We start from the raw sequence: 22839 nt of genomic DNA, 5'->3' as shown, positions 1-22839 counted from the left end.
GCTTCAGCTTGAGTAACACCCAGCAATGGGCTGTACATATGCCATATATATCGTTAGGTGTTAAAGTGCTATCACACTTTCAACGAACAGCTATCTCTAGAGAATTTTTGTAAAAAGAAAAGCCTGCATTAAGAATAGATGAGGTACTCAGCTAAGTGGGCTTTTTTGTTCTGCCAGGGTGGTTGTTTTTTTGTGGGGGGAGGTAATGTTTGTGATTTAGAAGGAACATGAAATCATTATCAGGCAATTATTAGTATGCAAGTCTTGGGCTTTTAACACAAAGCAGCAACAGTGTTTCAGAAAAGGGGATTTAGCAGCCGTTCCCAATCAATGACGCATAAGCAAGCAGATTCTAATCAATATTTCAGGATGTTAAATCCTTTTCCAGCCTGATTGCTAAACAGGACAAGCATTCTTTCTCCATTTATATCTGCAAAAAATAAAATAAAAATAAAAATAAAAATAAATTGAGAATCAATAGCTGCTCTAGTTTTAGCTGAAAGAAAACTGAATGGAAACAGAGAGAAAAAGGCCAGGAAATGTTGCCCTGATTAGGCCCTGCTGGCATTTGCTGTTTAGTAAAAGCAAGAAAATTATGTAAAACTTCTCTGTTGGAAAAGTAACCAATAGGTCCAATAAATAGCGCTGGATGGGTCAAGAGTAGTCTCTTTGGTTGCACTCAGCAGAGTAAAAGAGGATCAATGCTGAATCTTGCCTTCTACCAAGAGATATGTTCAATGAAGCTATAAGGGTTTACAATATCACATCTGCCTTTAAAGAAGGAATTAATTCTAATTCATTGAGCATCCTATCCAAAGCAATAATTTCTTAGGGAGCTAGGAAAAACGAAAACAATTATATCCATAGAAGAAATCCTGATGAGAACTATTAGTGCTGGTTCTTTCACAATATCTGCACAAAGGGGTTTCAAGCACCTTCGTTCTCCCTTCTCCCTAGAAAGGTTGTGGTCATGCAAATCAGTATGCATGTAGAGTTTTTATATTTACGCAGAATTCCTATATTCACTTTATTGGGGTAGCCTCATTTTGTGGCTGTTTACCTAGGGTGCACAGAGTCTGCTGGGATTTTCCTCGGTACAAGACCTTTTGGAAGAACAGTGTAAGAACTGCGAATGAAGTAGCCCAGTATTCTGTTTCTAGTGGTGGCCAATTAGTTGGCACTCAAATGAATACAAAGCTAGAACCATCAGCTTCTTTATATATATAATTTTTATTAAAGTTTCTGTTTTACAATTTAAATTACTCATTTTGCATCCTTAAAATATGATTGACTTCCCTCCTTCTCTTTCCACGGTTCATTTTGCATATCATAAATCCCTGCATATTTTACAAAAACTATACCATTCAGTATTCCACTACTGTATCCATCAAAACTTATTCACACTATTGAATTTATCTTAATAAAGGTAAAGGGACCCCTGACAATTAAGGGACTAACTGCCAATCCTTATAAAATTGTGACAGTTGCTACATGGTAGGCGAAAACCAAATGGCTCCTCCAATTTGCCAGATGGAAAAATTCCTACCGGGCCCCCATTGCAAAACAGGGGACCAACAATGTCCATAGCAAGGCCAGACGAACCTAAGTAAAGGGAGGGTGCGCAGGGGATCTGCTGCACAAAGGCAAGAGAACCAGCAAACAATGTGCAAGGTATAATAAGGGTTTCCCAGCCACCCCCAAAGCCAAGCGATTGGCTTTAGGGCCTAAGTGACTCGGAAAGCCACCAACCAGAGTGAAGCAGAGCTTAGCCCTGCCCACACAGGGTGGTGGTGGGTGCTCAGGGATCCGATCGCAACGCGATCCCTCAGTGAAGAGGAATCGATTTGTCATTTCAAAACAATATGAGAGATGGGAGTGAGAATGCCCAGAAATGAAAGGTTCATGAGGCCAAGTATAAGAGAGATCAGCAAGGTTGATACGCGCAACTGATATCAATATCCAACCAAATTCCTGGCTGTAGTTAAAAAAAAATTCTTAAAAAACCCCCAGCATCCGTGTCAGGGAGTCTTGGTAACAAACGAGCGTAGTTAATTAAAAAGATTTATTGCAAAAAAAAACAGAGTTCACCGGAGCGGTGAGCACAGCCATCCGCCATAAATCAAAGATGTCCCTTCTAAGGAGGGTGTTTCCGGCGAGACCAGAAACAGCCGTACTTCCTCTTGTGATGTATTCTGTCTTGAAGACCCCCCCCCCCCCATATGCCTAGACCTTGGGCTAAGAGGGTCAGCTTCCACCCTTCCACATTCACTGATAATGTACTTCTGTGGTCCTTCCCACTCTCTGAGCTGCTTTCGATTCATTTTGTCCTTCACTGGCGCGCTGGCAAGCTGCCGGCTGACTCTCCGCAACTCTGCTATCAGTTGGCATTCCTAATGGCGGGGGAGAGTTGGCTCTTGGCTATAATCCTCCTGTCTTGCAGTTAACCCTCTCTCTTGCTGGCTACTTCCTTCCCTGGGAGCTGGCTGCCAACTTCCCTTGGGGGTTGGCTCATTCATGACACCCAGGATAGTAATATTGACAGCCAAATCATCATTTGCATGCATCAAGCATCGAACCAAGCAGAGACAAAGGGGGCTGCATGCATTCCACAAAGTTGTGTCTGCTCATTGGGATGCCGATCTGCAAGCAGCAGCAGCAGAAAAAGCTGAAGCAGACTATCAGACTTCGGGCCTGAAGAGTGAACAGGTTGCAAAGTTAGCTCAAGCAGTCTTCGGGGGAAAGAAGGGTGGGGGAAGAAGGCAGACAGTTGCTTGTGGTACCAGCGGTGCCAGGGGCTGATGGAGCGGTATATTGACTTTACTTATAATAGTAGCAGTTTAAAAACCAGATGTCTGCAAATGAGCGGAGCAAGCCAAAAGAGGGAAATGAAGAGAGAACATTGCATGGGAGGAGAAAAGCTGAAATGCAATTAAAAGGAAAGGCCTGGGGGAGATGAAATGCAGACACAGGAGAGTGTAGATCAACATATAAATAAATATTGGCCCATCAGCCAAATTAAGGCTCATTCACGTTATCTAAAACCTAATTCCACAATCTACCGTAATTTCAATGCAGATTTAATAAAAGAGCGGGCGCGAGATTTCTCCAAGCAGCATGGCGGCAAAGGTTGCAGATGCAAAATGAGGAAATGATTTAGCTCTTTCCCCTTTGGAATTCAGAAAGGATTATGATGATGCTTGAGAGATTTGGCATCCGCAGCTTTCAAATAAAATGAAGTCTGTTTACACTCAGAATTTCTTGCTTTGCCAAATCATGCATTCTGGACCATGCTAGAGGCAAGAATCATGAACGCTTTCCTCACTTTAACATACTCTGGAGTAATTACATTCATTACTACAGAGGAAATGATTTGGTATATGGTATATGCACTTACGTGGGCGTAAGCCACATTGAACTCAGTGAGACTTACTGCTGAGAATATATGCATAAACTTGGACTGTTCAACTACAACAGTATACAAACACATCATTTAACTTGGTGGAACTAATTTCTGAGTAGACCAACACAAGATGGGGTAAGGAGTTGTGGGTTCAGGCTGTTTTTCTTCTTGTTTTTATTATGTTATTTTTATTGTATTTTTATGCTGTGAACTGCCCTGAGATCTATTGATGAAGGGCAGTTTACAAACAATAAATAACAACAGTAATATGTTTAGGTTGGGACTTTGTCAGCACTGTTTAGTCTAGCTAAACTAAGATCATTTCCTACAATGTAGGAAATTTATTTATTGATTGATTGATTGATTGATTGATTGCATTTTTAAGCCACCTGACCCTTCAGATATTGTCAGACTCCATTCCTATCAGCCCCAGACAGGATGGCCATTGGTTAGTGATGATGTGAGCCATACTTCAGCAATTTACGCAGGGTCACCAGTTCCCTATACCTGCTAAAATGTCCATTCAGAATTTCCATCAAAATCAACAGTGCTTATTTGTGCATCCATGATTTCAGCCTGAGCCTACATATGCTGAAAGACTAAAGAAAAGATCTGCACAGATGTGTATTAGGTCTAAAGGCAAAGGACCCCTGACAGTTAAGTCCAGTCACGAACGACTCTGGGGTTGCAGCGCTCATCTCGCTTTACTGGCCAAGGGAGCTGACGTTTATCCGCAGACAGTTTTTCTGGGTCAAGTGGCCAGCATGACTAAGCCGCTTCTGGTGAAACCAGAGCAGCACACGGAAACACCTTTTACCTTCCCACGGGAGTGGTACCTATTTATCTACTTGTACTTTGACATGCTCTTGAACTGCTAGGTTGGCAGGAGCAGGGACCGAGCAGCAGAAGCTCACCCTGTTCGAACCGCCGACCTTCCGATCGGCAAGCCCTAGGCTTAGTGGTTTAGACCACAGCGCCACCTGCGTCCCGCAGTATTATGTCTAGATCAATCTTATTAGGTCCCTAAATTTATTTTTTACATTGTAAAACAGTGCCATCTCATGCCATGTGTAGTTTGCACATTTATAAACTAGCTGTAAGGTTAACGTAAAAAGGTAAAGGAACCCTGGATGGTTAAGTCCAGTCAAAGGTGACTGTGGGGTTGCAGTGCTCATCTCGCTTTCAGGCCGAGGAAGCCGGCATTTGTCCACAGAGAGCTTTCCAGGTCATGTGGCCAACATGACTAAACTGCTTCCGGTGCAATGGAACACCGTGATGGAAACCAGAGCGCACAGAAATGCCGTTTACCTTCCCGCCGCAGCGGTACCTATTTATCTACTTTCACTGGCGTGCTTTCGAACTGCTAGGTTGGCAGGAGCAGGGACAGAGCAACAGGAGCTCACTCCTTTTCGGGGATTCAAACCGCCAACCTTCTGATCAGCAAGCCCAAGAGGCTCAGTGGTTTAGACCACAGCGCCACCTGTGTAGAGCTGTATGCAGCAGTAACCAAATAACTTGAACTAAGTGGACTATTGTAATAACTGAAGGCCTATGCAGGCATTACCGCTCTTGTGTTCATCCCACACTTCTCCACCAATATCCACGCATATGGTCTGAAGGCACATGAGTCAACCACTGTACTGAAGCTGGCTTGCACCCAGATGGTTGACTAGCTGGGAGTCACTTATATACCACCTTGTGTTCCAAGATACAGGAAAAGCAGGAGAGCAATGCAAAAAATAAATAAAAACAAAATGCAACATCTGCATTCCTAGCTCACATATAATTCATATTCATAACAGTCATTTTCAGTAATCACAAAAACACATGGGAATCATTGATTTTAATAAACGGTCTGTATACTGTCATTTTTTTCCCCTAAATAAAAAATGGCGGACATGATAGTCTGGTAGGAACTAGAATACAATTGAAACAGATAATGCAGCATGACAGATTAAACTTCTAATTTGTTAGCAATACAAAGCATTTCCCATCAGATACTGGCTATCATCTTAAAACATGCAAGGATGGCTCTTGCCAACTGTCTAAGATAAACAAAGCATTCTGTGTAATAAGATAACCTCGGTATTTGGAATATTCAGGTATGAAGTCATTTTTTTCTTTCTCTCTTGGGGAAATTTTAAGTCAATTCACTCTACATCAGATACCAGAAGGGGTCTTTAGAAAGCACAAGTGTTTCTCCCATTGAAGTCAGTGGTAAGACTGGCATTGATTTTAAAGAGCATTGATTTTAAAGGAGCTGGATTGCATCCAAAATGGGTATTACAGCGTGAGCAGAATTTAAAAATAATTACTCTTGCTATGTGATATGGCCTAACTGAACTGTGTACGCTTGTGTGGTTTTTAGAGTAGCATGTGATGCCACGGTTTAAGCCATGCTTATTTCCTGGAAGATTGCATTCCTGATCTCAGATATATACATAAATTGTGGCAGTATTGTAGTGGGGCGGGCGGGGGATGACTTTTGCAATGCTCAGAGTCACCATGATATTGTTTTGAATATCCCTTGAATTTGAATATCACTTGAATTTAACCGTATTCCTAAACTTTAATCCACATTTCCCCCTGTAATCCAGGATAGTGCCTACAGTAGTTTGAATTTTGCTATTAAAAAGCAATACCATTGTTTTCTGAAGCTATAAATCACATCAACGTTACCTTGTGGAGAATAAGGAGATAGGTTAAATGGTTCATTTCACTTTTACCAACATGTGCAAACATTTTGTGGGCAGGTAGGAAAGGTTAATTCAATATGTAAATTCTTAGAATACACATGCAGTGTATTAATAGTATGGTAATAAAACAGTAAGACCTTGAAAGAGAACACAATAGGGCTTATGAATAAATTAATGGAGGTAAGATGGGTCTCCAATTTAAATGAAAAATGATATTGTATTAATATACAAAGGAAACAGAAGGATATATTTTTAAAAGGTTTTTCTGCATATCATTGTATAATATCTTTCAACTAATTTGATAACAATTTGGAATGTCATTCTCCTCTGAAATAAGTCTGCCTTATGAATACTCACTAGATTATTAAATTGTCACTCTCTTTATATCCCCCTCCCATTATAGCTGGGAAGGTAGCACATTTTCATTATGTGTTTCACTAAAAAAAAACACCCTCCCACCAAACCTGGCAAACAACCAGACAGTAATTTAACTGTTGTTGAAATTACCTTAATTCTGATAAGAAAACATAATTAATTTAAAATACATAGTTATTGCTACCGTTAATGAGTTGCTTTCCCTCCTCCACCTGTTCTGGTGTCTAGAACATCTATCAGTGGTGCACTGGTTTGGTCATAGAACACATGTTTTGCAACCAGAGTGTTTCATATTTAGTTCCTGGCATCTCTGCGTAGGGCTGGAAGAACTTCTGTAGGAAAGCCTGGAGCGCTGCTGTCAGTCAGCGAGATGGGCCAATGGTTGTACCTGGTATAAGTTGTGAGGAATGATAACATTGCTTTTTCACCTGGGCCACAATGCTGCCACTGTAAAGCAAATAAAGGTAAAGGTAAAGGGACCCCTGACCAGTCGTGGCCGACTCTGGGGTTGCGGTGCTCCTCTCGCTTTATTGGCCAAGGGAGCCAGCGTACAGCTTCCAGGTCATGTGGCCAGCATGACTAAGCCGCTTCTGGCGAACCAGAGCAGCGCACGGAAACGCGTTTACCTTCCCGCCAGAGCGGTCCCTATTTATCTACTTGCACTTTGACGTGCTTTCAAACTGCTAGGTTGGCAGGAGCAGGGACCGAGCAACGGGAGCTCACCCCATCACGGGGATTCGAACCGCCGACCTTCTGATCGGCAAGTCCTAGGCTCTGTGGCTTAACCCACAGTGCCACCCGCGTCCCTGTTAGGCAAATAGGATCATCTTAAAAGATGGTCCTGGTTGCAGGCAGGCCCTCAACCCAGTTCCTCCCCTCCCTGGCGTGGGTGAAGTAATACTCTTACGCCAGGGTGGCACCACAATACCCCAGGCCTCTTGGCCAGTCATTTTGAACGGGGTGGTCGTGAGGGGGTATAAAGGCGGCAGCGCGATGTGTGCCAATTTCGTGCTGCCGAACACCCGCCCACCTGCCCCTTAATTTAGGTGTCCTCTGGCCTTGCTTTGGACTTCGGCTGGTCGCCTGTCTTGGGACGGGGACCAGGTAGGAATTTTTCCCATTTGGCAGATTGGCACTGGCCATTTGATTTTCGCCTACCTCTTAGCAATCATCACAACTTTGTAAGGTTTGGTGGTTAGGCATTGGCTTATTGATGTGTGGGAGAGGGGAGGTTGGCCATCACCTGCCCCTCCATTGTCCAAGGGTATTCCATTAAAGGAATCCAGGGCCTGGATCCTGTCCGAAGTCCGATTGAGGGCCTCTGGGAACACCGAGGAGAGCTGCAGGCGGGCTCCCCCGAAGTGACTCCCTCTTTTGGTGGTTTACCCGATATAGTCTTTTGCCAATGTCTAAGCCAATACCACTCACATTTGCTGTAATCAATAAAGTTGTGGCCTAAATTTTGCCCATTAACCTTAAACCAAAATTCTGTGTCAGTGTGAATTTCTTGAGTCTAACAGGGGGGCTGGCTTGGGGGCCTTGACACGCAACCACAAACGGCCCCAGACTTGCCTACACTCATATTTAGAACAGCTTGCGGTTAAGATGTTCGTATATAGGATAGCTTGCAGCTGGGAGACAGTTTATTTGTATGCTTCAGCAGGTATAGAACTCGTTTACACCTGCCAGTGGTCAGGATATGGCTTTGTCGCTTGAGTTAACGTGTTAAAACATAAGAAACATGGACTAAATAAGGAGAAAAATTAACAGGAGGGGTGGTTGTCGAAATCAGGGTAATGGGAGATGTCAACCAAGGCGGAGATTTTAGGATAGAAATTAGGCGGTTAAGTTAGGCTGTAAAGGTTTCAAGTACCCAGCCAATGGGGAAACCAGAAAGAGATCTTGCGCTTCAGAGATAGGGAATAAAAGCATATGCAGTGTCAATTTTGGGTGTGCCTACTCTGGACACCTGCTCTTGCAATGAACATTTTGTAATCAATAAACTCTTTTCTGCTTCACCAATTTTGTTCAAATTTTATTTTGAGGGTCTCAGGACCCACTTCTATCATAAGGCAACTTCCTATGTTCCCAGAAGCTGCCATTCAATGATGAGGCTTTCCTAAGGAATTATGTGGCTAAGTCAAGCATTTAAAGAGTACCAAAGACCTGAAAGTAAGTACCTTTCATGCAATGAGAAAAAATTCAGTGGTTCGCCTGTTCTTGTCCCTTTGTCCAGACAGTCTGTCCCAAACCTAAAGTAACCTCCCAAATGATAATGATCTAAAGCCATCATCTTGCCCTCAAGTATTTAGGGGGAATTTTCCATAGGTTATTTTAAGTTATTTACATGTTACTTTGCAAAAATATTGCATGTTTATTCAGCCATCCTCACTACAGTTCTGTGAAGATTTTTTTTTTTTAACTGTTTGTGGTTTGAGGACCCGACCCCGCGAAGTGAAATTAAGACACAAGGACAAGTGATATAAGGTTGATGGGCTAGAAAAGGCCACAACTTTATTGATTACAGCAATGAAAAGGTATTGGCTTAGGCATTGGATTGAAACAAGTGGGTTTATTCACCAGTAGGTGGAGCCTGTTGATGCTAACCCAACTATAGGTTCACCCCTGCTGTCACCGAGGGTCGTGCCATGGCCTCCCGCCAAGCAGGCATCGGACAGAATACACGACCGCCAGATTCCTTTAACGGAATACCCCTAAAAATTGAAGGCATAGGCGATGGCCACACCTAGCACTTCGACACACAACACATTATTCCAATGCCTAACCGCCGACGGGACGACAATGAGGAATGAGGCCAGGGAGAGGCTGGCACTGCAGCAAAAGGCTGCTGAACACGCCCCCGCCGTGGCACCTGGTTGGGTGGCCATCGGGGGGGCGTGAGTGCCAGCCAGGTGAGCTGGAGGCAGGGGCAACGCCCCCTGCTGGGCGGTGCTCGGGCTCCCGCCCACAACCACTCCCCTCTCTTTCAGGGAGGAGAGTCTTTCTCAATGTGGGAGCTGAGAGGTCTTGACTTGCCTTGATTCCATAAAACAAGTGGAATTAATTTATTTTTAACCACTCCTCAGCCAAAGAAGGCTTCCAGAGAGACTAACAAGCATCAGTAGGCCTGGAAGCTTACAATCTGAAAGACACAACACAAAAGAAAAAGGGATTGGGAGAGAGGAAGAAAATGAAATTCAGTATTTGAATCCAGTGGGTGATATCCAGTGTTAGACATACTCAGAACAGAGTATGAAAGCAATAGACTTATATTATTTATCTACTGATTTCAGGAGATCAGCTCTGAGTGTGACTAACATTGATTATTGCCCAGTGTTGTGTGATTTCTGGAAATGCTGAAGTTAAGGATGGTGATAGGAGGCCAACTTTTTTAGGCCATCTTGAAAAATGTGCAGTACATAATTTGTTTTGTGCATTTCACAGATCAAACTTCAGAAACATAAAATGTATTGTGTATAACTTGGTTTGCCATAAAATTATCAAGTTTGATATATTAAAAGTATAGTTTATTTGGACAATACTTACAAATTGAATTTACTTTTTGTATTCTTTTTCAATAACAGGGATGCCTAGGCATTGAGTGTTGGGAGACATTCGGCACAGAAACATGTGTGAATACCTTTAAGAAGTTTCTGGGATTAATTGGCTGCAGCTGGCCGTTGCTATAAGAGAAAAAAGCTGAGTTTTGTAGCCTGCCTGCAGGAATAACACCCACCAGAGTTTGTGTTTATTGTTTAGTAATAAAGTCTTCGTTTTAGTTTGGGTTTTTACACCTATGTCTCCTGGAGTCACTCTGTCGTCTGCCACTGGCTGGAAATCCCCCTCCAACATTGAGCCCTTGTATGGGAGCAATATCAATATCTTGAAAGACAGTTACTGGAATCAAAGTAACCCCAATGGATCAAGTGGTTGTGTTGCGGATCACACTTTCAGTTCCTTTTGAAAATTATTTTAATCTCTTGTACTCCCAACTGAGCCCAAATCCATCTGAAGTTTTTTCTCTCCTTTTTTTTTTGTACCTCAGGGTAAGTGGGTTAGAACCAATATTGAAAAATTATTTCCTGATTTGAATACGCTCCAACGATTTTGTCAAATTATATTTCATTTCAACTGACGTAATGTAATGTAAAGCAGACCTCAACTTTTTCAGACTTTGGTACTTGCGGCAAATTAAAGATTAAAGTTTAAAATGTTCCAAGGTAATAAGGATTACGTAAAGATATTCACACTTCAGCAGATGAACCTGGTGAGAAGACTGCATCACCATTAGACTGAGTTCTCACTAGAAGGGAAGAAAAAAAACCTCCAGTCAAATGAAAATGGTGCGGCATAAGCACAGTTGAGTCCAATATGTTTTGGAGGCATTAACTGAACAAAATAGGTTTTTAAAATCACCTTGATTTGGTTGGCTACACTAATTATTCTTCCCTGGATTTTCATTTTAAGAACACCATATGATTCAATATTGCATTTCCAAAATTTATGAGCACTTATGATTAGATTTATCAGTGCTATATCCACTGCAAAGAAATCCTCTGAGGGTAACAACATCATCTCTCTAAATAATTAGAGCCTCTTAGATGGAGAAAGGAGTTCTGCCTTACCATAGTATATTTAAATAAATACTGGAGAGTCCAGCAATTGTTTATGATTTATGCATGATACAATTCACCATTGGGCTAGCTGCTGTAAAGCACCGTGTGATAAATCTGAAAAGTAATTACAGAATAACTAGTAGAAAGCTTACTGATAAGAGAGCTGTGGAGCACTTTATAATATATCCATTATTTACCCACAAACCATGGATCTCTTCTGAGGTCCTTACAAAGAAGAGGATGACAGGGTATTGTCAAAACGCAGTAATAACCCATCAATAAAAGGAAATCTTGTCCCAATTCTTTTGCACAATGGAGAAGAGCATGGGAACCATGTGTTCCATCCATTGAAGGCAACAGCAATGGTCCCATTGATTTTAGGAATCAGATAATGTTAAGCCAGCATGAAGTGAAATTGCCCTAACAAGTACATGTGGCAATTACCTGTACCTTCCAGATCCATTCAGAACAATGGGAGTTTTCCCACTGAGTTCAGTCAGTGGTGGAGCCTTTTGAAATTTCTGTTTCTTTTCAAGGGGTATTCCCAATTAAAAGTGAATGTGTTCCTCTGCTCACAATTTCACTATCCACACAAATATCATGATTGTTTGCTCTGAATGACTATGCTATCAGGGAAATTCATTACGGCTGCAAAATATAACCCATTAATTAAATGAAAAAATGTTTAATTAATCAGGCGGCATGATTGTAAAAAGGTTTTTTTGATAGGAATGCTTCTAAAATCTTCCTGTGACACAGTCTCACAGCTTCTTCTAAAATGATGGCTGCTGGATGACTTCCACATGGTGCTCTTTAAAGCTCTCATACCTCATATTAACAGGAATAGTACATTGGGGAAACTGGCAGAGACTGATCAGGAATGAGACTTTGGGGTCACAGAGGATATAAACCCCATATGTGACTGCTATGAATGAAGCAGTGGCTACCAACTGGATGACTTTAAAAGGGGTCTAGGCACATTCATGGAAGATAAAGCTGCTAGTATCGGTATGCCCAGAATTGGAGGTAAAAAAGGTAAAGTTAAAGGACCCCTGGATGATTAAAGCCAGTCCAAGGCGACTATGGAGTTGCAGTGCTCATCTCGCTTTCAGGCCAAGGGAGCCAGTGTTTGTCCACAGACAGCTTTCCGGACCAAGTGGCCAGCAGGACTAAACTACTTCTGGCACAGCGGAAGTGACGGAAGCCAGAGAGCATGGAAATGCCATTTACCTTCCCGCTGCAGCGGTACCTATTTGTCTACTTGCACTGGTGTGCTTTTGAACTGCTAGGTTGGCAGGAGCTGGGACAGAGCAATGGGAACTCACTCCGTCGCAGGAATTCAAACCACTGACATTCTGATGGGCAAACCCAAGAGGCTCAGTGGTTTAGACTACAGCTCCACCTGCATCCCTAATAAACAAGCACACAATCACTGATAGGTCGACCCGCCATTGTGAGGCTCAAAGCAATGAAGATGATGCCTCCCCAGCTGTTGCCATTGGCTGTGGGTTTCTTGTGATGTCACAAAAGCACTTGGCAGCTGAGTGGATATAAAGGCAGGCCAAGAGGAAAGCCTTTTTTTATTTCCAGAAGGACACACCTGGCAATGGATGTGACATTCAGCACTGCCCAGTTTTCTGCCACTTGGAGGAGGCAAAGTGGTGAATGGAAGGAGGCAATCCTCTGGCAGTGGGATTCTATGGAGCGATAATAAGGCAAGTTTGCTTGCATGGAGGCTGCTGGTACCTGTGATTGGAAGCTGGTGGACGTCTCATGATGGAACTAAAAGTAGCTTCTGGCACAATGGGACACCGTGACAGAAACCAGAGCACATGGAAATGCCATTTACGTTCCTGCCTCAGCGGTACCTATTTATATACTTGTGCTGGCGTGCTTTCAAGCTGTTAGGTAGGAAGGAGCTGGGACAGAGCAACGGGAGCTCACCCCATCACAGGGATTCAAACTGCCCACCTTCTGATTGGCAAGCCCAAGAGGCTCAGTGGTTTAGACCACAGCACCACCTGTGTCCCAATTGGAGATAGCTTGCAGTATACAAGAGGGGAGGGTGTATGTTGCACTCATGCACTGCTGTGGGCTCCCCATGTCACCTGGTTGCCCACTTTGAGAATGGAATGCTGGACCAATATATCTTTGATCTGATCCTCATCCCTCTGCTCTAAATAAATGAATGCCAGCATACCTTTTCCGACATCACTTCAATTTGAGCCCCAATTTCTCTGATCTGGGGACTACTTGCAAAAGCGCTTGCAGTCACCCAAGCAACTACTTGCCCTTTCCCATCACTTTCCCACTTCCTCAAGCAAGTAACAACAACAGGAAACCTTATTTTGGACGGAGGTAATAATATGCAGCGGGGAAGGCTTCTTGCCCCACAGGTGAGGTCTTGGGCTTGGGTGAAATGACTCTCCTTAGCTGGAGCCCGGCAATAATAGTATGCATCATTTCATGTTGTCAACTGATGCCTGTAGAGTTGATTTATTTATATTTGCAGCTGATGATGCAGATCAAAGTCTAGCAGTACTTAACGTTCCATAAAGAGAGTTTAAGACTGTTAAGTGTAACCACAAGAGTAGACTAAAGGCCAAATCCTCCCCCCCCCCACATCCTCCACCGGGTGAAGCACTTGGATGGATCCACGATTAATTCAGATGGATTAATGTTATTTCATCTGTTATAGCATAAAATAATCTTCCTTTTCTCAGCGTGAGGCAGAAGCTGACTCACTGCCATTATTCCCTTGGAACCACAGCTACTTGGAAGGGCTAGTCTGGTGATGGCCGTGAGGCTCCGAAGTGGAATGCTTTGTTAGTATATAAAGGGTCTGAGTCACCCCTGTTTCAGGGACCTTGCTGTCTTTTATATGATTGCAAAGTTGCCTGTGTTACAGGGGAACCTCTACTTACGGATATAATCAGTTCCGGACGTCCGTCCGAAGTCAATCTGGGTCGCTGGTAGAAGCACCATTGTGTACAGGTGCATTCAGTGGCAGCATGCTTCTGTGCATGTGTAGATGGCGGCATGTGCTGAAGTTGCTTCTACGCATGCGCGAATCACAGAAAAACCGGTATTTACTAGAAGTTTTGTAAGGAGAACTATATGAATTATTGTGAAAGAAAACTAAGAAGGAGTTTATTTGGGATTTGGATTTTACAGCAATAACTATAATAATAAAGTGCAAAATTAGAAAGGAAGTTAGAAAACCATCAGTCAAGGTTGATGGAAGTCCTAGGCTGTGATAGGCAAAGGTCTGTTATGTTGATTAAGATGGGATGTTATGTTTGGAAAACATGTGTAAAAACCAATAATTAATATTTAGGTAAAGGTAAAAGGACTCCTGACCATTAGGTCCAGTTGTGGTCGACTCTGGGGTTGCGGCGCTCATCTTGCTTTATTGGCCGAGGGAGTCGGCGTACAGCTTCCGGGTCACGTGGCCAGCATGGCTAAGCCACTTCTGGCAAACTAGAGCAGTGCACGGAAACGCTGTTTACCTTCCTGCCAGGTCTTTTTGGTCTATGGGTTGCCTGACATCACTGGGCCCTCTCTCTCTCTCTCTTGTTTTGCCCTCTCTTACCCCAACTCCATTACTGGTTTACAAAACAGGTGAGTGGATATCAGGAGAAGCAGCATATTCGGCAGCAGAGGTGGGATATCAATGAGTGGGGTGAAGTGTATGGTAGCAGTGGGGCTCCCAGGCATTGAAAGAAGCTCTGGGATGCTGCTGCTTCGTGCACTGAGCCATTTTAAAGTGCATAAGATTGACCCTAACTTATCATCGCTTTGGAGAGATGCTACACTAGGGATGAGCTAATAGGCATTGTTGGGGGGTGGGATGAAAGAGGTCTACCTGGCCCCGTGCAGGCAAGCATTATTGGTTGTGGGGCCATACTGAGGTACCAGGACCACAGCTTTTGCTCAACCATGACACAGGGCTTAAAAATAACAAATATACGGGTATTGGCACCAGTGTCAAAGGTTTATGCTGTCTGACAAGCTGCTAAGAGAAGATGGAAATGGGAAAAAATATACTATGGATTACATTTCTATGTCTACCCCAATAGATCTCCCAAACTCATCAACATCAAGTTGAAAAATGACACCTGTATCAGTACAGTGGTACCTTGGGTTAAGAAATTAATTTGTTCTGGAGGGAGGTCCATTCTTAACCTGAAACTGTTCTTAACCTGAGGTACCATATTAGCTAATGGGGCCTCCCGCTGCCGCTGCACCGCCACCGCGCAATTTCTGTTCTCATCCTGAAGCAAAGTTCTTAACCTGAGGTACTATTTCTAGGTTAGCGGAGTCTGTAACCTGAAGTGTCTGTAACCAAAAGCGTCTGTAACCCGAGGTACCACTGTAGTGAGATTGCGGGTCTCTTTGGAACATAATTACTCACACCTTGTGTCAAAGACACAACTGTATTCACAGCCCCTCCAACTGTCCCTATTTTCCAGGGATGTCCCTGATTTAGAGAAGCCGTCCCAGTTTCTGATTTGATCCTGGAATGTCTTGCTTTTCCTTAGGACATTCCTATTTTCATTGGAGAAATGTTAGAAGGTATGGAGTTACCCTCTCAAGGCAATCCTGTATAGGGAAGTTTTTTTCATGTTTCATGTTTTATTATGTTTCTAGATATGTTGGAAGCTGCCCAGAGTGCTCAGGCAACCCAATAAGGTTATTGGGTTGCTGTTTTTCTTTTGATGATATATTTTGTGGTTTTGTGTTCTGGTTTTGTCCTGAGACCTCCGGTTATAGGGTGGAATGTAAATTCAATAATAAACAAACAAACAGACATGTGAGGTATAAATAGTAAAATTGTCATTATGGAATAGGACGTCCCTATTTTCATTGGAGAAATGTTGGCGGGTATACATTGAGCTAATAAAATAACCAACCCAGCGAGCTCCCTATAGCAGCCAAGTTCAAAAGAACAAATGCAGGTAAACAATATTCATGTCTCCTGAGTACTGCAATTCTCCAATATGATTAATTGGCCAAAACAGCAGCGGAAATGAATAAATCAGCGGACTGGAATAATGTGCACTAAATGGTCACAAAGGCAGAAGTGCTTTGCCATACATACATATATACTGTACAATGAACTTACGAAACATACCAGCTTTACATAACAAGGCCCGGTGGAATTGAGAATGGCTCCATAGTTCCGTGACCTTAATTGTTATGAATAGGAACACATTTTCTGCATCACTCTCTCTATATTTAGTGCTATTACATAAATCACCAGAAATTCAAAACTATAGCAATTGGTGATGGCAATGGCAGTTGAGTCTGCTACAGTGAAAATAGGGGAAGGGGGACTACTGTAACAATTGCAAGTCCCTTAACTCTAACATTTGTGGGGGAGTTTGGTATATTTATGATCTGCACTTTTATGAAGATGTCTTATAATATAAAATTCAATAACATCAATCAATATCTATAAAACCTAGGGAAAATATCAATAAAACAGCAGTAGGTACTGGCTGGATAAAAAGGGGAAAAAACCACATTGTCTAAAACAGGCATGTCCAACAGGTAGATCACTGGACGTCTGTGGTAGATCACCAGTAGATCACTGGCTCTCCACAAAGAAGCTCAACAACTTTGTCTCCCCTAAAGAAAACTCAACAACTTTGACCTGAACCCCCCAAAAGGGGGTAGATCACTGCCAGTTTTTAACTCTGTGAGTAGATCGTAGTCTCTTGGGAGTTGGCCACTCCCAAGAGACTAAAAAGTACAGTTTTTATGAGATGTCTAAAGGAAGGCAGAGACATTTCCTACTGAACCTCTACAGGCAGCAAGTTCCACAAGGCAGGACCTGCCATGCTAATGGCCTTGTCCCTAGTGAAGACAATCTGCATGTTAGGGAATCCTGATGTATCTCAGGAAATGTGATTAAATTGGTTAGTTCATCTCTGCATAGGGCTGCTTCATGAACTCCATTCTTCACTGGGACAGGAAGTGAGCTCATGAGCTTGCCAGGAAATCATGGAGATGCTGTACTCATGCAACCTCTTTTTTATTACCTCCTTTAAACACTGTATTTCCTCCAAGGAGCTCCAAGGAGCCCTGTCTTACACCCCTCCATTTTATTCTCACAACAAGCCAGTGATTGTGAGGTGGCAACTGGCCCAAGGTCACCCAAGGCATTTCATGTCTGAGCAGGAATTTGAATGCTGGTCTCTGTCGCCATAGCCTGACATTGCGACTAATGCACCATGCAATTGAAATGGGTGGAATTGTCTCAGCCTAAAAATACAACCACCGCTGCCTGATTGTGCCTGTTGCAGGCGCTGCATGTACGGCCAAGTGGAGGTGTTGATTCATTCAATTTGCCCCTCTGTGCATTGCTAGCTCAGCTGCAGGCCCAACAGCAACCTGAAATATTCCTGGAAGTCATTGTATGGGGGCTGCCAAAATTATAGCCATTCTCCTTATATTTGTAAAGCACCAAATTTTAAGGGCAGGCCACATGGCAAGCAATTTACAGACATTCTCTTTCTATATGATAGACACTGATTCAGAACCGGCAGGGAGGGTGGATGGGAAGGAGGAAAGGTAGACTGAGACAGCAAGAGGGAAATGCAGCTCACTTTGTGTCAGGGTCAGGCCAACTCTCCATATGAGTAACAGAGGAGGCACTGAATGCTTGGTGATATCTGAAAGGCACACACTAGGCTGTTATTGCCCAGTACATTTTGAATTAAACCTCTTTCTCTTGTAGGTGCCATCGTGTCTAAAAGAAAAAAGAAATTCTTATCTCCCATTCCATCACAAAGTGATTGATTTTGTTCTTTCAAGGAAAAACCCCAACATAGACTCCCATGAGAAAGACTCTTAACATGAAACCTCACCTAAATGTTGGAGAGGGTGCACCTCCATAGGCACATACCTCCACATTAGGTGGGAATGCCCCAAAATCCAACTATTCTGGACAACAGCCATACAAGAAATATGTAAAATAACTAAGCAAGTACTAGAAATCACCCCAGAATTGGCCCTACTAAAAATATTCCAAGACAATAATGCCCATTTACATCACAAAAAACTCATAAGAGAGCCAGTGTGGTGTAGTGGCTAAGAGCAGTAGACTCATAATCTGGTGAACCAGGTTCGCGTCTCCGTTCCTTCACATGCAGCTGCTGGGTGACCTTGGGCCAGTCACACTTATTTGAAGTCTCTCAGCCCCACTCACCTCACAGAGTGTTTGTTGTGGGGGAGGAAGGGAAAGGAGAATGTTAGCCGCTTTGAGATTCTTTCAGGTAATGATAAAGCGGGATATCAAATCCAAACTCTTCCTCTCCATAACCCACCTACTTTCAGCAACCAGAAACAACATAACCAGACACTGGAGAGACATGTCGGGAGTAAGCATGGACCAATGGTACCAAATAGTATGGGAAACAGGCCTAGTAGAAAAATTAACCAATGAACTGAAACTGACACAGGGACAAACAGAAGAAGACACCTTCACCCCAGTATGGCTCCCCTTTATCACATATACAGCCCAACAAGACAACGACAAAAATCCACCAACAGTATACGAATCAATATGGCTAACCTGATCCAAACACCCACCCACTCCACTCACACATGAAAACAAATCTCACCACAGCCAATCACAAACGAACAACCACACCCTAGGCCAACCCCAACCTCTCTCACCACCAAAGGAACACAAGCGAATAGCAGAGAACCTGCACAAGCGACGCTGACACAAAACCCCACACATATATTAAGTAAAACAGGAACATCACCACCCGACCCCACCCCCACTCACCTTTCCCCCCCACTTTACCCCTCTTCTTCCTAATATAACACTAATGTCTCAACAAATGAAACTGATATGTAAAAATGTTACTTGGAAAAAAAGAGAGACATTGCTCCTACTTTTGTAAACCAATAAAATCTTTAACAAACAAACAAAAACAGAAATACATGAAACACACGCAGCAATAAATTGCCTTCTGTGCACCTTTGAGATGTTCTTCCTTCATACTCTAGCTCCCGCATGAGTACCATCATGAAGAAGATTTTTTCAGTGGCGCTAACAAGAGGGCCATAAGTGGTCATCAACTTTGAACTCTTCCTCTGTTTTGGAGAGCTTATGCCATTCTGAAAATTCTTACCTTGACTGAGGGCACTCTATGTGAAACTATGCTGTGAGTGTGAAGAAGATACACAGTGAGTATCTCTTCTGTCTGAAAAGAGCTCCTTGCACCACTTGATAGGAGACCTTGTGAAGGTAGTTCCATGAGTAGTAGGGAACATGGGTTACATGCTGCTTGCCCTGCTCCCAGTGGTGGATGCAACCCACCTACCAGACATCCATGCACTGAGCTTTGTCTGAAGCAGGAAAGTCTAACAGCATAGAACCCTATACTTTTAGACTTCCAAACAACCTGGAACCTTGCATGATCAGGGTTTTGGAGTACATGGAAGTCTATGCATGTAGAGCACTGTGCAGAAAGGCTTCTCTTCCAATGACTAGACTCAACGTGGGGCTGAGCGTGTGGTGCAGTCTCTCTTCCTCATTGTCTTACAAAGCCCTCCTCATGAGTATAACACATCAAGGGACTGAAATTGTTCCTGGAATCTTGGGACACTTCCAAAACAACCACAAATGTAGCACAAGGGATTTGCTTGAAGTGAGAAGTGTATCTATGCATGGAAGACCTTGCAAGCCCCCAAACGCTTTCCTAGGTTGAAGTCTGTATTATTTGATTTACTGTTATAGCCTATAAATGTTCTTTCTTTTTCAAGGATGTTTCTAAGGTCTCCTTTTTTTATTAACTCAAGAAACAGGCCCATCTGTTATTTTTGAAGCCGTGTAAGACATGGAGTAAATGTTAGCTTAGTATTTTCTTATGAGAATATGTGGGAGGTGATGCCCAGCTTTAAAAGTAACTCTTTAGTAATTATTTCTACTTTTAATTCAGCCAGATATTTTTTGCAGTATTTATATTGTTATTTAATGTAATCATTAGCTAAAAGTTGTTTAATTTAAATAATAAGGTGCCTTGAAAAGCTGGGAAAGAGCCAAGGCAATTTCCATAAAACAATCATTCCATTTAACTGCTCATGTTTATTCAAAATTATAGGCCATTACTGTTACAATGCTGGAAAATTTAATCATTTAAAGAAGGTTTATATATATCAAGGGAAATGCAAAATTGGATTGCATCAAAGTAAAACAAGGTTTTCACAGGTCTCTCAGTAAATAAATGACTGTCAACTAGCTAAAAAACTCCAGCTGGTTAGTTTTTTGAGGCTGATGACATGTCAGCATTCAGAATTTGAAAGCTGATGAGATTTCATATGAAAAATTACCTGCAGTGGCTCAGAGTTGAATTAGCTGAACTGCACACCTCACACACTATGCTGCATAACAAAAAAGCAATCATATCCCAAATCAGCTCTACTCAGCACAAGGACAAGTGGAACTTCCATTTCCTTCAAACTATTTCCCACACAGAAAATATATATCTTATCTATATGTTTGAAGAGCTAGCTAATCTAGTAATCATTTTCAGCCAGAGCACTCATGTCTGGCTTTCAGATGCTGGCTTTGTTCAATGCAAAACAGAGCTTCAATATATTGTTCTTCTGAATTCATAAAAAAAGCAGTGCTGAAATAAACAAGATTTTTTTTTTTTTATTCCTAACCAACATTTCATTTTAAAAACCCACTTTAGAATATCTGTATTTGTATTCAGGCTTCTGCAGAACTTGATTCCCCACCTCTTACATATTTTGAATAATTTCCAGTTCCTGGAAATGTTGATACAAGAGCTGGATGTTTGAAAGCACCCAGCACCAGCCACCAAATTATTTAGTTGGTGGTCTAACACTTTTTAAAAAAGTTGTTTGGTAAAAAAATGTTTGGCTCATTCCCCCCTCCCCATAACTGAGCATGTGTTCCAAGTGCACCAATTCATATAAAATATGACACCAGCTTCACACTTTGCAATAGTTCACAGATGAAATAGGGGTAATTTATTAGAGGTTACCGCCCACACACTTCTGCTGCGCTTTTCTGCTTGTGTGGTGGCACCTTGGTAAAACGACTTCTTACTATTTGTAGCAGAGCGTTCCCCAGAAGCAGAGGACAAGAACAGGAGTCATACTCAAATTCAGTCAAGAGCTTCTTTATCGCTTGACTGGTTGCACAAGCATTTCTGTTACTATTATATACCAGCTATTTACATTCCTTCTCTGTCTCTCCAGCATTGTATAATCTCAGTCCAGTAATTAACAATCCTGACACAGCAAAACTCACAGTATTAGCAGCACCCATTGTCTTACTTCCAACCTTGCGGTCAGCATGCATGCTGACTGTGTGTGTGTGTTTTCCTCGTGCGGAAATTGCAGCCTTCAACTTCCTCCCTTTATTTGTACCTCCAGCTGACATCACTCAAACCTAGAGTGCCTCTCCTACACACAAAAGAAAATTCTGGAACCCTCTTGAAAGCTTCCTGGAACTTTTATCTGTTTCTTTAATAATGTACTGTATTTTTCGTCCCATAGGACACTCCGTCCCATAGGATGCACCTAGTTTTTTGGGGGGGAAATAAAGGGAAATTTTTTTTCCTTTATTTCCCCCCCCAAAAGCAGGTCGGGGAAATCGAACGAGGTCGAGGAACAGCGGGATGGCGGCGCTGCGCTTCCCTGCTGTCCCCCGAGCTTGTGGGGCTGGCCGATGTCTGCCCGGCGCGAGGGGCGCTCTGCTTTAGGGCACCCCGACCGCCAGGCGGCAGGCTGCTATCCGCAGCGTGGGGAGCCCTGTGGGGAACTCCTGCAGGGCTCCCCACGCTGCGGATGTATGCCGAGCGCGAGGGGCGCTCTGCTTCAGGGCACCCCGCCCTCCGGGCGGCAGGCTGCTATCCGCAGCCTAGACATCCCTGCGGGACCTCCCGCAGGGCTGCCTAGGCTGCGGGTGTGTTCCCGAAGCGCCGGGCACTCTGCTTTCAGGGCGCCCGACGCTCCGGTAAGCAGGCTGCTATCCGCAGCCTAGACAGCCCTGCGGGACCTCCTGCAGGGCTGCCTAGGCTGCGGATGTGTTCCCAAAGCGCCGGGCGCTCTGCTTTCAGCGCGCCCGGCACTCCTGGAAGCAGGCTACTATCCACAGCCTAGACAGCCCTGCGGGAACTCCCGCAGGGCTGCCTAGGCTGCGGATGTCTTCCTGAAGCCTGGAGAGCGAGAGGGGTCGGTGCGCACCGACCCCTCTCACTCTCCAAGCTTCAGCGAAAGCCTGCATTCGCCCCATAGGACGCACCCATATTTCCCCTTCATTTTTGGAGGGGAAAAGGTGCGTCCTATAGGGCAAAAAATACGGTATATGTAACACAATTGTTCATTTGTAAAATGCTATTCTTACCCCAAATATCTCTGGATACCATGGCTGGGAAAGAGACATGAACAGAGATGTGATATTGAGATGCCTTTGTGCACCTGACTTTGTCTGCTGATGTTGTGATGCAGCTATTGTCCTTACTGCCATCACACATGAGACTTATGAATAAGGACAAGATTGTGGCCGTTGGTCATTCTGTTTGACGGGTGGGCTGAAAACATTGCTTGTAAAGCTTGTAAAATAATAAAAATGGACACAGATGAGTTCTGGACCATTTGAGTTAGTAAAGTCTGACAACTAAGTTTTCATTAATAGCTTAGCTCCAATAGGAAGCATCATCCATCACAAAAGAATCATTTATTCATACGGCTTTCACAAAGA

General features: G+C 43.2%; 1 protein-coding gene across 2 annotated transcripts in view; it reads right to left on the bottom strand.

Moving 5' to 3' along the window:
- Positions 1-22839, bottom strand: part of LOC128423033 (contactin-associated protein-like 4) — a 278897-nt gene that overhangs the window by 229420 nt on the left and 26638 nt on the right. The gene's annotated exons all lie outside the window — the stretch shown is intronic.

The sequence above is a fragment of the Podarcis raffonei genome, chromosome 11 (genome assembly GCF_027172205.1).
Source record: "Podarcis raffonei isolate rPodRaf1 chromosome 11, rPodRaf1.pri, whole genome shotgun sequence".
Classification (NCBI taxonomy): Eukaryota; Metazoa; Chordata; class Lepidosauria; order Squamata; family Lacertidae; genus Podarcis; species Podarcis raffonei.
This window is presented reverse-complemented; position numbering and strand designations above follow the sequence as displayed.